Source organism: Scyliorhinus torazame, chromosome 18, assembly GCF_047496885.1.
Source record: "Scyliorhinus torazame isolate Kashiwa2021f chromosome 18, sScyTor2.1, whole genome shotgun sequence".
Taxonomy (NCBI): Eukaryota; Metazoa; Chordata; class Chondrichthyes; order Carcharhiniformes; family Scyliorhinidae; genus Scyliorhinus; species Scyliorhinus torazame.
The window spans coordinates 168303308-168317201 of NC_092724.1; the positions used below are offsets into that span (position 1 = coordinate 168303308).

At 50.7% G+C, this 13894-nt stretch overlaps 1 protein-coding gene and 1 pseudogene across 1 annotated transcript in view; one reads left to right on the top strand and one right to left on the bottom strand.

The window, feature by feature from the left end:
• The window catches only part of ankfn1a (ankyrin repeat and fibronectin type III domain containing 1a), a 347506-nt gene that overhangs the window by 16566 nt on the left and 317046 nt on the right, over positions 1 to 13894 (top strand). The window lies entirely within an intron of this gene.
• Positions 7243 to 7398, bottom strand: LOC140394876 (mitochondrial import receptor subunit TOM5 homolog; annotated as a pseudogene).

Genomic DNA, 13894 nt, shown 5'->3' on the forward strand with positions numbered 1-13894 from the left:
TGTACGTGTAAAAAGCCTTGGGATTTTCCTTAACCCTATTTGCCAATGACTTTTCGTGACCCCTTCTAGCCCTCCTGACTCCTTGCTTAAGTTCCTTCCTACTTTCCTTATATTCCACGCAGGCTTCGTCTGTTCCCAGCCTTTTAGCCCTGACAAATGCCTCCTTTTTCTTTTTGACGAGGCCTACAATATCACTCGTCATCCAAGGTTCCTGAAAATTGCCGTATTTATCTTTCTTCCTCACAGGAACATGCCGGTCCTGTATTCCTTTCAACTGCCACTTGAAAGCCTCCCACATGTCAGATGTTGATTTGCCCTCAAACATCCGCCCCCAATCTATGTTCTTCAGTTCCCGCCTAATATTGTTATAATTAGCCTTCCCCCAATTTAGCACATTCATCCTCGGACCACTCTTATCCTTGTCCACCAGTACTTTAAAACTTACTGAATTGTGGTCACTGTTACCGAAATGCTCCCCTACTGAAACATCTACCACCTGGCCGGGCTCATTCCCCAATACCAGGTCCAGTACCGCCCCTTCCCTAGTTGGACTGTCTACATATTGTTTTAAGAAGCCCTCCTGGATGCTCCTTACAAACTCCGCCCCGTCTAAGCCTCTGGCACTAAGTGAGTCCCAGTCAATATTGGGGAAGTTGAAGTCTCCCATCACCACAACCCTGTTGTTTTTACTCTTTTCCAAAATCTGTCTACCTATCTGCTCCTCTATCTCCCGCTGGCTGTTGGGAGGCCTGTAGTATACCCCCAACATTGTGACTGCACCCTTCTTATTCCTGATCTCTACCCATATAGCCTCACTGCCCTCTGAGGTGTCCTCTCGCAGTACAGCTGTGATATTCTCCCGAACAAATTGCGCAACTCCGCCTCCCCTTTTACATCCCCCTCTATCCCGCCTGAAACATCTAAATCCTGGAACGTTTAGCTGCCAATCCTGCTCTTCCCTCAACCAGGTCTCTGTAATGGCAACAACATCATAGTTCCAAGTACTAATCCAAGCTCTAAGTTCATCTGCCTTACCCGTAATACTCCTTGCATTAAAACATATGCACTTCAGGCCACCAGACCCGCTGTGTTCAGCAACTACTCCCTGTCTGCTCTGCCTCAGAGCCACACTGTCCCTATTCCCTAGTTCTCCCTCAATGCTCTCACCTTCTGACCTATTGCTCCCGTACCCACCCCCCTGCCATACTAGTTTAAACCCTCCCGTGTGACACTAGCAAACCTCGCGGCCAGGATATTTATGCCTCTCCGGTTTAGATGCAACCCGTCCTTCTTATACAGGTCACACCCGGAAGAGCTCCCAGTGGTCCAGATAATGGAAACCCTCCCTCCTACACCAGCTGTTCAGCCACGTGTTTAGCTGCTCTATCTTCCTATTTCTAGCCTCACTGGCACGTGGCACAGGGAGTAATCCCGAGATTACAACCCTCGAGGTCCTGTCTTGAAACTTTCTGCCGAGCTCCCTGAACTCCTGCTGCAGGACCTCATGCCCCTTCCTGCCTATGTCGTTAGTACCAATATGTACAACGACCTCCGCCTGTTTGCCCTCCCCCTTCAGGATGCCCTCTACCCGTTCGGAGACATCCTGGACCCTGGCACCAGGGAGGCAACATACCATCCTGGAGTCTCTTTCACATCCACAGAAGTGCCTATCTGTGCCCCTGACTATAGAGTCCCCTATTACTATTACTCTTCTGCGCTTTGACCCTCCCTTCTGAACATCAGAGCCAGCCGTGGTGCCACTGCTCTGGCTGCTGCTGTTTTCCCCTGATAGGCTATCCCCCCCGACAGTATCCAAAGGGGTATATCTGTTCGAGAGGGGGACAACCACAGGGGATTCCTGCACTGACTGCCTGCCCTTTCTGGTGGTCACCCATTTCTCTGCCTGCACCTTGGGTGTGACCACATTTACATAACTGCGATCTATGACGCTTTCCGTCAAGACTGTATCCTCAGCCCCCTACTATACTCCTTATACACCTATGACTGTGTGGCCAAATTCCCCTCCAACTCGATTTTCAAATTTGCTGATAACTTCACCGTAGTGGGTCGGATTTCAAACAATGACGAGACAGAGTACAGGAATGAGATCGAGAATCTGGTGAACTGGTGCGACGACAATAATCTCTCCCTCAATGTCAAAAAACGAAGGAGATTGTCTTCGACGTCAGGAAGCGTAGTGGAGAACATGCCCCTGTCTATATCAATGGGAACGAAGTAGAAAGGTTCGAGAGCTTCAAGTTTTTAGGTGTACAGATCACCAACAGCCTGTCCTGTTCCCCCCATGCCGATACTATAGTTAAGAAAGCCCACCAACGACTCTACTTTCTCAGAAGACTAAGGAAATTTGGCATGTCAGCTACGACCCTCACCAACTTCTACAGATGCACCATAGAAAGCATTCTTTCTGGTTGTATCACAGCTGGGTATGGAGCCTGCTCTGCCCAAGACCGCAGGAAACTACAAAAGATCGTGAATGTAGCCCAGTCCATCACGCAAACCAGCCTCCCATCCATTGACTCTGTCTATAATTCCCGCTGCCTCGAAAAGGCAGCCAGCATAATTAAGGACCCCACGCACCCCGGACATACTCTCTTCACCTTCAGGACAAAAATACCAAAGTTTGAGGTCACGTACCAACCGACTCAAGAACAGTTTCTTCCCTACTGCCAGCAGACTTTTGAATGGACCTACCTCGTATTAAGTTGATCTTTTCTCTACACCTTGCTATGACTGTAACATTATATTCTGCAGTCTCTCCTTCCTTCCCTATGTACAGTTTGCATTGTTTGTACAGCAGGCAAGAAACAACACTTTTCACTGTATACTAATACATGTGACAATAATAAATCAAATCAAATCAAATGTGCTTACTGACCTACATTAACTCAAGCAATGTCTTGATTCTCATTCTTGATTTTATATCCATCTATAGCTTTGTCCCTCCCTATCTCTGTAATCTCCTCCAACCTCAGCCCTCGGAGATATCTGCGCTCCTCTAATTCTGGCCTCTTGTCCATCCCCAGTTCTAATCACTTCACCATTGGCAGTCGCCCCCTATCCCTCTCTGACTCACTACCTCCCTTTTCCCCTTTAAAATGCTCCTCGAATCCTATGATCAACTTTAATCTCGGAATTGTTCCATTGCAGAACTGTCTGTACTGTTTCTCTGAAGGAACATTTCACCTCATTCCATTCCCCCCACCTCCTCCCCATTCACTCTGCACATTCTTCCTTTTCACATAACACTAATTTCCTTTAAATGTTTTGTTAAACTTTCCTCCACCTCACCATCAGGCTGTGCAACCCAGACCCCAACCACTCACTGAAATGGGACAGGCAGTAATGTTGGTCTTTCCAGCCAGTGGTGCCTGCATCCCGTGAATGAATACTGTCGTGTTGGGTGTTCCGCTATACAAACGAACCAACACGGTTGTAGATGGTACAACTCTGTTTTATTATTCTTGATAACAACATCTGTTAACTCATGGCTGTGGTTCGTACTTTACCCGTTAACCTGTGGACCCAGCCCTAACACTATCTTAGTGAGGCACTCAGCACATGGTGTATGTCTGAGTGGCACACTGTGAGCTCTGTGCTCTGAGCTATCTCCTGCTGGAATGAGCGGGGACTGTGGTGTTCCCTGTTTTATAGTGCGTGTGCTCTCACTGGTGATTGGCTGTGATGTTGCGTGTGTGTTGATTGGTCCGTTGATCTGTCTATCAGTGTGTGTGATTGCACCATGATATGTTTATCTGAATATCATGACAAATACAAGAAGGCTTTCCTCATGTTAGTTTTGCTTCTTTTGCCAATTGATGTAATCCTGTCCCTCTCGTACTCAACCCTTTCAGTCGGGGGGAAGGTTTCTCTCTATCGCTCCGTTCAGACCCCTCGGGGTTCTAAACATCTCTCTCAAACCTCACATGGCGCGGTGTCAAACTTTGTTCCAGGGCACCCAGGAAACCCCTTGGGATATTTCATTATGTTAAAGGCATGACATAAGTGCAAGTTGTTGTTGTTTGGAAGGTGCTGTCTAAGGAATCTTGGTGAGTTCCTGCAGTGCATATTGTAGATGGTGCACACGGCTGCCACTGTGCGTCGGTGGTGGAGGGTTTGAATGTTTGTGGAAGGGGAGCAATCAAGCGTGGCTGCTTTGTCCTGGATGGTGTTGAGCTTCTTGAGTGTTGTTGGAGCTGTTCATCCAGGCAAGTGGAGAGTATTCCATCACACTCCTGACTTGTGCCTTGTCGATGGTGGACAGGCTTTGGGGGGTCAGGAGGTGAGTTATTCACCGTAGGATTCCCAGCCTCTGTGCTGATCTGAGCAGCGTATTCTCAAGAGTGTTGTACAGAAGGTTGTAACACATGTTCTACTTCCTACTTTGTTGCTAATTAAGTTTAATCATGATCCTTAAGTTTGAATGAACTCCAGTAAATTGTCAGCAGCAAGATAGACTTTGAAAGATCGTTTCCAAAACCCCCTCCCCAGTAGAGTGGGTGGAGATTTATGCAGCATCAACACTGGCCTTGACCAGATGGGCTGAATGGCCTGCTTCTATATTGTACATTTTGTGGAGCTGTGATGATAGTGTTGAGAAGAAGATGATTCGTCATGTGAGCTACCTCATTTCTGCCTCTGTACAGGCCCTGTGACCGACTTCAAGACAATGGTTTTTAATATTAAACGTAATGGCACCGATGTTGGGAAAGTTTTGTTTGTTCTCTTGCTGGAGAAACTCTTGGGTTCCCGGCCCAGTCAGTCTTGCCAAACAATAGAAGCTGCTTATCAAACACTATATCAGTGACTTGTGAAGGTCTCAGTGACTCCGGCTGTGGTGTCAGTTAGCTTAAGGTAATGAGCAGCATATCGCTACAGGGTTCAATGAATTATCCTGCACAGAATAAGACCATAAGACATAGGAGCAGAATTAGGCTACTCGGCCCATCGAGTCTGCTCCTCCATTGAATACCGACTAATATTTTTCTCATCCCCATTAGGCCATTCAGCCCATTATCCCTGTGCTAACTCTTTGTCCCATTTCCTGTTTGTTTCCTCATAATCCAGAACATTTCTCCTTTTCATCTATGTATCCAATTCTCTTTTGAAAGTTCTGATTGAATGTGCTTCCACTGCAGCACCTTCCAGATCACAACAACTCGCTGTATTAAACAATTCTTCGCTGCTCTGCTCTGGGTCGTATGTAGGGGCTGGTTTAGCACACTGGGCTAAATTGCTGGCTTTTAAAGCAGACCAAGCAGGCCAGCAGCACGGTTCAATTCCCGTACCAGCCTCCCCGAGCAGGCGCCGGAATGTGGCGACTAGGGGCTTTTTACAGTAACTTCATTGAAGCCTACTTGTGACAATAAGCGATTTTCATTTCATGTATCATTGAGAGAGTGGGAAGAAGGAAGGAGAGAGGGAAAATAGAAAGTGAATACAATGTAGAGAGAGAGGTATAAAACAGATTGAAGAGACAGAGAGTGTGAATGAGAGAATTAAAAAACTGAAAGCAAGAAGGAGACTGAGTGAAGAGGATGAAAATGAAAGTTGGAAGGTGGAATGGGTAAGTGAGCATGAGAGGGACAGCAGAATGAAAGGCTCGAGAGGAAGGAGTTTACTCTGAGACTCATTTCCCGATATTATTTAACCAGCGTCCCAACACGTAGGCACCGGCACGCCAGACTGTGGGGGGTTAGCACTGACCACCTTTAGCTAGTCCCCAGTCTCTTGTCTACCTTGTTTACCAATAACAACAACAACTTGCATTTTTGTTGCTCTTTTAAGGAAGTAAAATGTCCCAAAGTGATTCACGGCGATGTGATCAGGCACACCGTGACAGTGAGCCACAGGAGGACACGATTAGACAGGTGCCAAATTGCTCAGCCAAAGAGGTAGCTTTTAAAGATTGCCGCTAAGGTGGAGTGAGAGGTTGAGGGAGGGAATCCCAGAGTTTATACCAGGCAGCTGAAGACCAATGGTGGGGTGAGGAAGGTCAGGAGATGCCCAAGAGGCCAGGATTTGGGGAATGCAGATGTTTCCGAGAGTTTTGGGGTTGGAGGGGTTTACAATATTTGTTTTTTTAACCGTCAATTGTTTTAATAGATAATCCAATATGAAAATGTCTGTTATTGTGCAGAACCAATTATTAAAGCAAATCCAGTGAAAAAACATTAATTAAACTCACATCTGAGGAATTATTAATGCTCCAGACCATTTCTTACACTGCACCCCTCAAGCCTGGAGTCATAGCAAGTACCTCAAATATCTTTTGCAGTAATGTACTCTTTACAGATTCAAAAGATTAGTATTCTGCCACTGAGGCACTGTTAATGAATACTGCAATTCCGACATGATTCTCCAGGAAGGAGGGAATTCTGCTGATTCTAAAGCAGTTGGACTGTGGATCAAACAAAGAACAAAAACAAAGAAATGTACAGCACAGGAACAGGCCCTTCGGCCCTCCAAGCCCGTGCCGACCATGCTGCCCGACTAAACTACAATCTTCTACACTTCCTGGGTCCGTATCCCTCTATTCCCATCCTATTCATGTATTTGTCAAGATGCCCCTTAAATGTCACTATCGTCCCTGCTTCCACCACCTCCTCCGGTAGCGAGTTCCAGGCACCCACTACCCTCTGCGTAAAAAAACTTGCCTCGTACATCTACTCTAAACCTTGCCCCTCTCACCTTAAACCTATGCCCCCTAGTAATTGACCCCTCTACCCTGGGGAAAAGCCTCTGACTATCCACTCTGTCTATGCCCCTCATAATTTTGTATACCTCTATCAGGTCTCCCCTCAACCTCCTTCGTTCCAGTGAGAACAAACCGAGTTTATTCAACCGCTCCTCATAGCTAATGCCCTCCATACCAGGCAACATTCAGATTCAGTCGGAATGTTGCAAACAGGATTTTCTTTACACGCTGGCACGTTAGTGCGTGCTGGGAATCTGTGGTGTAAAACAAGCACCAAACAGAAAGTGTCCTTGTGTGAAATAAAATGGGGAATGGTCAATGTGAGATAAGCATAGCCAACAATTAATCCACTTCCACAGGCAGAAGAGTTTCCAATATGTGCAGGGTTCACAGTTTGTCCACTTCTTTAAAGGAGTAGAATTGCCGATTGTCTACGTATCATTGTCTACGTATCATTGTGTGCCAACGAGGGTCCAGTACAGCTTGATCACTGCCCTGACCCATGCTGGGCTCTGTGGTAACAAAGTTCAAATACTATCCAGTTTCATTAGGATAAATGGAGTGGCTCACGGGATGCCCGCATAGACCAGGAAGTTGCGGTTGGGGCGCAGCACATCCACCCGTATCTTTTTCCGCAGCTCCTCTAGGTCCATCTTCGGCACCAGCTCCTCCATCCTGAACATGGTGGCCCCCAAACTGCGGCTGCTGACCCCTGACCCTGCTCGCTCTCCCCCACGAGAGATTACAATGATAGGGAGGAGGTGAGGACATGGAGGGATTTGAAAACAAGGATGAGAATTTTAAACCAGCCTCCACATTCAAAGGAATGTTCTCTACCATTTCTGTCAACTCCAGCATGATGCCACCACCAAACACATCTCCGCACCCCTCCCCTACCAACCGTCCGCATTGCACAAGGGCCGCTCCCTCCGGGAACCCTGATCTGCTCCTCATTCACCCAAACCCTTCAACCCCCTTCTCACAGCACCTGCTCTGGAATCGAAGGAGGTGTAACACCTGCCCCTCCTCACTGTCCAAAACCTCAAACACTCCTTTCAGGCAACGTAGCCGGCATCTCCTCCAATTTGGTCGACTGTATTTGCTGCTCCCAATGCGTCACCTCGACATTGGGGAGACTACACTCAGACTGTGTGACCGCTTTGCAGAAAACCTTCGCTCTGTCCACAAGCAGGACCCGACCTTCCTGTCGCTCCCATTTCTACTCCCCTTCCTGCCCTCACGTCCACATGTCCGTCCTTGGCCTGCTGCAGTGTTCCAGTCAAGCCCAGCGCAAACTGGAGGAACAACACCTCATCTTCCGATTAGGCATGTTACAGCCTTCCGGACTTAACATTGTGTACAACAACTTCAGGCATAACGTCTGCGGCACAGTGGTTAGCACTGTTGCCTCACAGCTCCAGGGACCCAGGTTCAATTCCGGCCTCGGCTGATTGTGTGGAGTCTGCACGTTCTCCCCGTGTGTGCACGGGTTTCCTCCAGATGCTCCGGTTTTCTCCCACAGTCCAAAGATGTGCAGGTTAGGTGGGCTGGCCATGCTGAATTATGCCTTAGTGTCCAAAAGTTGGGTGGGGTAATTGGATCACAGGGATAGGGCGGGGGAATGGGCCTAGGTAGGGTGCTCTTTCTAAGGGTTGGCGCACTTGATGGGCTGAAGGGCCTCCTTCTGTGCGCTGTAGGGATTCTATGATTCTATGACATCTGTTTTCCTGCAGGTCTGAATCTCAGTTATTTTCTGGACACAGCGGTACATTATTCTATCATTTATACTAACTCTGGACCAATGCTCTGTCTCTATCACTCCCTTTCCCTCTAGTTCCACAACATCTTTGCAGTTTAATTTCTCCCTCTGATCGATTCCAGGACATATCCCTTCTGTTCACTTTCCTGTAACAACAGAAACCCAGTCACATTGTTCAGCTCTGAACTAGAGTGAAGTGAGACTGCGAACGTTAACTCTCTTCCCCTCACTCCACACAAGCTGTCAGACTCGCTGAGCTCTTCCAGCATTTACTAATTTCATTAGAGAATTTTTAAAGCAATTTTATTCGGAGTCACTGAGAGACAGTCAGTTACTGACGGCGAGTCAGAGAGGACAAATTGGTATCCAGGGGTCAGCTTGAGGAGGAGGGTCAATGTTAGAGAACAGAGTGAGGGTGGGGGTGTCAGTGTGAGGGTCAGCGTGTGAGTGAGTGAGAGAGACAGAGTGAGGGTGGGGGTGTCAGTGTGAGGGTCAGCGTGTGGGTGAGTGAGAGAGACAGAGTGAGGGTGGGAGTGTCAGTGTGAGGGTCAGCGTGTGAGTGAGTGAGAGAGACAGAGTGAGAGACAGAGTCAGAGTCAGTGCCTGTCTGTGTCTCGGTGACTGTGTCTATGTGTTTGACGGTATCAGTTCCTGTGCAGTGTTTGTCATTGTTGCTTTGAGCAGTCAAAGGCACCGATGGATCTGACAACAGGTCTGCTTGAGGATATGTTTCAAACATTGTTCTAAAGCAGCTCGTTTTGCCTGCAGCGCTGGGGGAACATGCACATTTCACAAGCTGATCTCAGGAAGGCAACAGGAAAAGACCAGAAGCCATTTGAAAAATGTAGCCACCATTTCTCCCTCTCTGTCCCACCATACGTCTTTCCCTCTCTCTCTTTCCCCTGCTACATATCCCAATCTATCTCTGAGCTTGTATCTCTCCCACTGTATCTATCTCACCTCTGTTCATCTCCTCCTCTCCTCACCTCTGTCTGTCTCACCCCCTCTCTCTCCTCACCTGTCTGACTCACCCCCTCTCTCTCCTCACCTGCCTGTTTCACCCCCTCTCTCTCCTCACCTGTCTGTTTCACCCCCTCGCCCACCTCCACTCTGTCCTCTCCCCTCTCTCTCCCCCACTCCGTCTTCCCCCTCTCTCTCCTCCACTCTATCTCCACCTCTCTCTCCTCCACTCTATCTCCCCCCTCTCTCCTCACCTCTGTCTGTTTCACCCCTCTCTCTCCTCCACTCTCCTCCCCCTTCTCTCCTCCACTCCGTCCTCCCCCCCCCCTCTCCTCCACTCCGTCCTCCCCCCTCTCTCTCCCCCACTCCGTCTTCCCCCTCTCTCTCCTCCACTCTATCTCCCCCCCTCTCTCCTCACCTCTGTCTGTTTCACCCCCTCTCTCTCCTCCACTCCATCTTCCCCCTCTCTCTCCCCCACTCCGTCTTCCCCCTCTCTCTCCTCCACTCCGTCTTCCCCCTCTCTCTCCTCCACTCCGTCTTCCCCCTCTCTCTCCTCCACTCTATCTCCCCCTCTCTCCTCACCTCTGTCTGTTTCACCCCCTCTCTCTCCTCCACTCTGTCCTCCCCCTTCTTTCCTCCACTCCGTCCTCCCCCCCCCCTCTCCTCCACTCCGTCCTCCCCCCTCTCTCTCCCCCACTCCGTCTTCCCCCTCTCTCTCCTCCACTCTATCTCCCCCCCTCTCTCCTCACCTCTGTCTGCTTCACCCCCTCTCTCTCCTCCACTCCGTCTTCCCCCTCTCTCTCCTCCACTCCGTCTTCCCCCTCTCTCTCCCCCACTCCGTCTTCCCCCTCTCTCTCCTCCACTCTGTCCTCCCCCCCCTCTCCTCCACTCTGTCCTCCCCCCTCTCTCTCCCCCACTCCATCTTCCCCCTCTCCTCCACTCTATCTCCCCCCCTCTCTCCTCACCTCTGTCTGTTTCACCCCCTCTCTCTCCTCCACTCCGTCTTCCCCCTCTCTCTCCTCCACTCCGTCTTCCCCCTCTCTCTCCTCCACTCTGTCATCCCCCCCTCTCTCCTCCACTCTGTCCTCCCCCCCTCTCTCTCCTCCACTCTGTCCTCCCCACTCTCTCTCCTCCACTCCGTCTTCCCCCTATCTCTCCTCCACTCCGTCTTCCCCCTCTCTCTCCTCCACTCTGTCCTCCTCCCCCCTCTGTCCTCCGCTCTGTCCTCCTCCCCCCCTCTCTCTCCTCCGCTCTGTCCTCCTCCCCCCCTCTCTCCTCCACTCTGTCCTCCCCCCTCTCCTCCGCTCTGTCCTCCTCCCCCCTCTCTCTCCTCCACTCTGTCCTCCCCCACTCTCTCTCCTCCACTCGGCCCTCCCCCACTCTCTCTCCTCCACTCGGCCCTCCCCCACTCTCTCTCCTCCACTCGGCCCTCCCCCACTCTCTCTCCTCCACTCGGCCCTCCCCACTCTCTCTCCTCCACTCGGCCCTCCCCCACTCTCTCTCCTCCACTCGGCCCTCCCCCACTCTCTCTCCTCCACTCGGCCCTCCCCCACTCTCTCTCCTCCACTCGGCCCTCCCCCACTCTCTCTCCTCCACTCTGTCCTCCCCACTCTCTCTCCTCCACTCGGCCCTCCCCCACTCTCTCTCCTCCACTCGGCCCTCCCCCACTCTCTCTCCTCCACTCGGCCCTCCCCCACTCTCTCTCCTCCACTCGGCCCTCCCCCACTCTCTCTCCTCCACTCGGCCCTCCCCCACTCTCTCTCCTCCACTCTGTCCTCCCCACTCTCTCTCCTCCACTCGGCCCTCCCCCACTCTCTCTCCTCCACTCGGCCCTCCCCCACTCTCTCTCCTCCACTCGGCCCTCCCCCACTCTCTCTCCTCCACTCTGTCCTCCCCACTCTCTCTCCTCCACTCTGTCCTCCCCACTCTCTCTCCTCCACTCGGCCCTCCCCCACTCTCTCTCCTCCACTCGGCCCTCCCCCACTCTCTCTCCTCCACTCGGCCCTCCCCCACTCTCTCTCCTCCACTCTGTCCTCCCCCACTCTCTCTCCTCCACTCGGCCCTCCCCCACTCTCTCTCCTCCACTCGGCCCTCCCCCACTGTCTCTCCTCCACTCGGCCCTCCCCACTCTCTCTCCTCCACTCGGCCCTCCCCCACTCTCTCTCCTCCACTCTGTCCTCCCCACTCTCTCTCCTCCACTCGGCCCTCCCCCACTCTCTCTCCTCCACTCTGTCCTCCCCGCTCTCTCTCCTCCACTCTGTCCTCCCCACTCTCTCTCCTCCACTCGGCCCTCCCCCACTCTCTCTCCTCCACTCTGTCCTCCCCACTCTCTCTCCTCCACTCGGCCCTCCCCCACTCTCTCTCCTCCACTCTGTCCTCCCCACTCTCTCTCCTCCACTCGGCCCTCCCCCACTCTCTCTCCTCCACTCTGTCCTCCCCACTCTCTCTCCTCCACTCTGTCCTCCCCACTCTCTCTCCTCCACTCGGCCCTCCCCACTCTCTCTCCTCCACTCGGACCTCTCTCCCCCCCTCTCCTCCACTCGCCCCCCCCCCCCTCTCCTCCACTCTATCTCCCCCCCTCTCTCCTCCACTCGGCCCTCCCTTGCCTCTCTTGCATCATCTCTGTCTTCACTTCTCTTGTGCTGCTCCTTCCTTTCATTCTTTGAATGCTCCCTCTCTCCATCCATCTGTCTCTCGTTATCTTGTACAATCTGCACCTTTCAGTTTCTACCTCTCCCTTTCCCTCTCTCCATCCATCTGTCTCTCGTTGTCGAGCACAATCTGCATCTTTCAGTTTCTCCCTCTCCCTCTCTCTCTCTGTGAAAGAAGTGCTGATGTTAGAGAAAGTTGTGACTTTTTTTCGATGGTGGTTGAAGAGACAACGTGGCTCGTACAGGAAGGGCTCGTGGCGGAGTCGGAGTTACCGAGTGACTGAGTGCAGGTACTGGCACCCTCAGCTTGTACAGTTGCTGGTGCACAATCTTGTTGAGACATCAAACCTTCACTTTAGAAGAATACTGTGTTCATTTGTTGCTGCCACAGAGAAAATCATTCCAAATGAGTTTAATTGTTAGGGGCCCGTGTTCAGTGTGTTTGGTGTTGCATAGTTTAATGTCTTTATGTCTTCTGGGCAAATAAAAACTCTAATAATTTTAAAATGCTACAGTGTATCTGATAATTCTGATATAGTTGAATAAATGTTGAGTATTGGCAGAGGAGGAGAGGGAGGGGAAACTGTACCCCAGTGAGTGTCGGTTCCCTCAGGAATGCATGAAATGGGACAGATATAATTGAGGACCATGCCAATCTTGCTGGATGGGAAACCTTTGTTGAGGAAAAGGAAGACATATCAGAAGGAGTCGTATGAAGATTTCATTGTCGGAACAGATGTGACAGAGATGGAAAGCTGCAGAACCCCAGAAGCACAGAGGAGACTGTGTAGTCAGGGTAACTGTGCGATTCAGTGGGTTTATTGTGCACATTGGTCGATGGCAGAATTTGATGAAGAGAAAGGAAGAATCAGGTGCAGGCCGGAAGGGTGGGAACTGGAAGTCAAGTTTATGCAATTTTCCAATTCCTGTCGAGAGCAGGAATTATTGGCATCAATACAACGTTATTCAGACTCTGCTGGGTAGCGGTCAGTTTGCCAGGCATCAGCACCACATTTACCAGCAGGTTTCATGACAATGTTGAAGTTAGACCAGAGAGAATGGAGTACCACAAATTGAGAGGGAGCCAAATTAGGATGAGAGAGCAGTTTAGAACTTGAGACAGCTGATATGCCAGTTGTTCCCAATAAAATGGTCTAGAGAGGGCAAGAATCAAGAAGGAAGGGTCTTTTTTTATCATTCAGGTGAATAGGCATTGTTGACAAGGCCAACATTTATTGTCAATCTCTAATTGCCCCTTGAGATGGTGGTGGTGAACTGCCTTATTGAAATGCTGCAGTCCAAGTGGTGTAGGTACACCCACAGTGCTGTTAGGGAGGAAGTTCCAGGATTTTGACAAAGTGACATTGTAGAAATTCCTGAAACATTTCCAATTAAGGATGGTGAGGGGCTTGGAGGGGAACCTCCAGGTGGTGGGGTTCCCAGGTATCTGCTGCTCTTGCCCTTCTAGATGGGAGTGGTCGTGGGTTTGGAAGGTGCTGACTAAGGAACCTTGGTGAGTTACTCCAGTGCATCTTGTAGATGGTACACACGGCTGCCACTGTTGGTCGGTGGTTGAGGGAGTGTATGTTTGTGGAAGGGGGAGCAATCAAGTGGGGCTGCTTTGTCCTGGATGGTGTCGAGCTTCTTGAGTGTTGTTGGAGCTGCACTCATCCAGGCAAGTGGAGAGTATTCCCTCACACTCCTGACTTGTGCCTTGTAGATGGTGGACAGGCTTTGGGGGGTCAGGAGGTGAGTTACTCGCTGTAGGATTCCCAGCCTCTGACCTGCTCTTGTGCTCACAGTATTTTT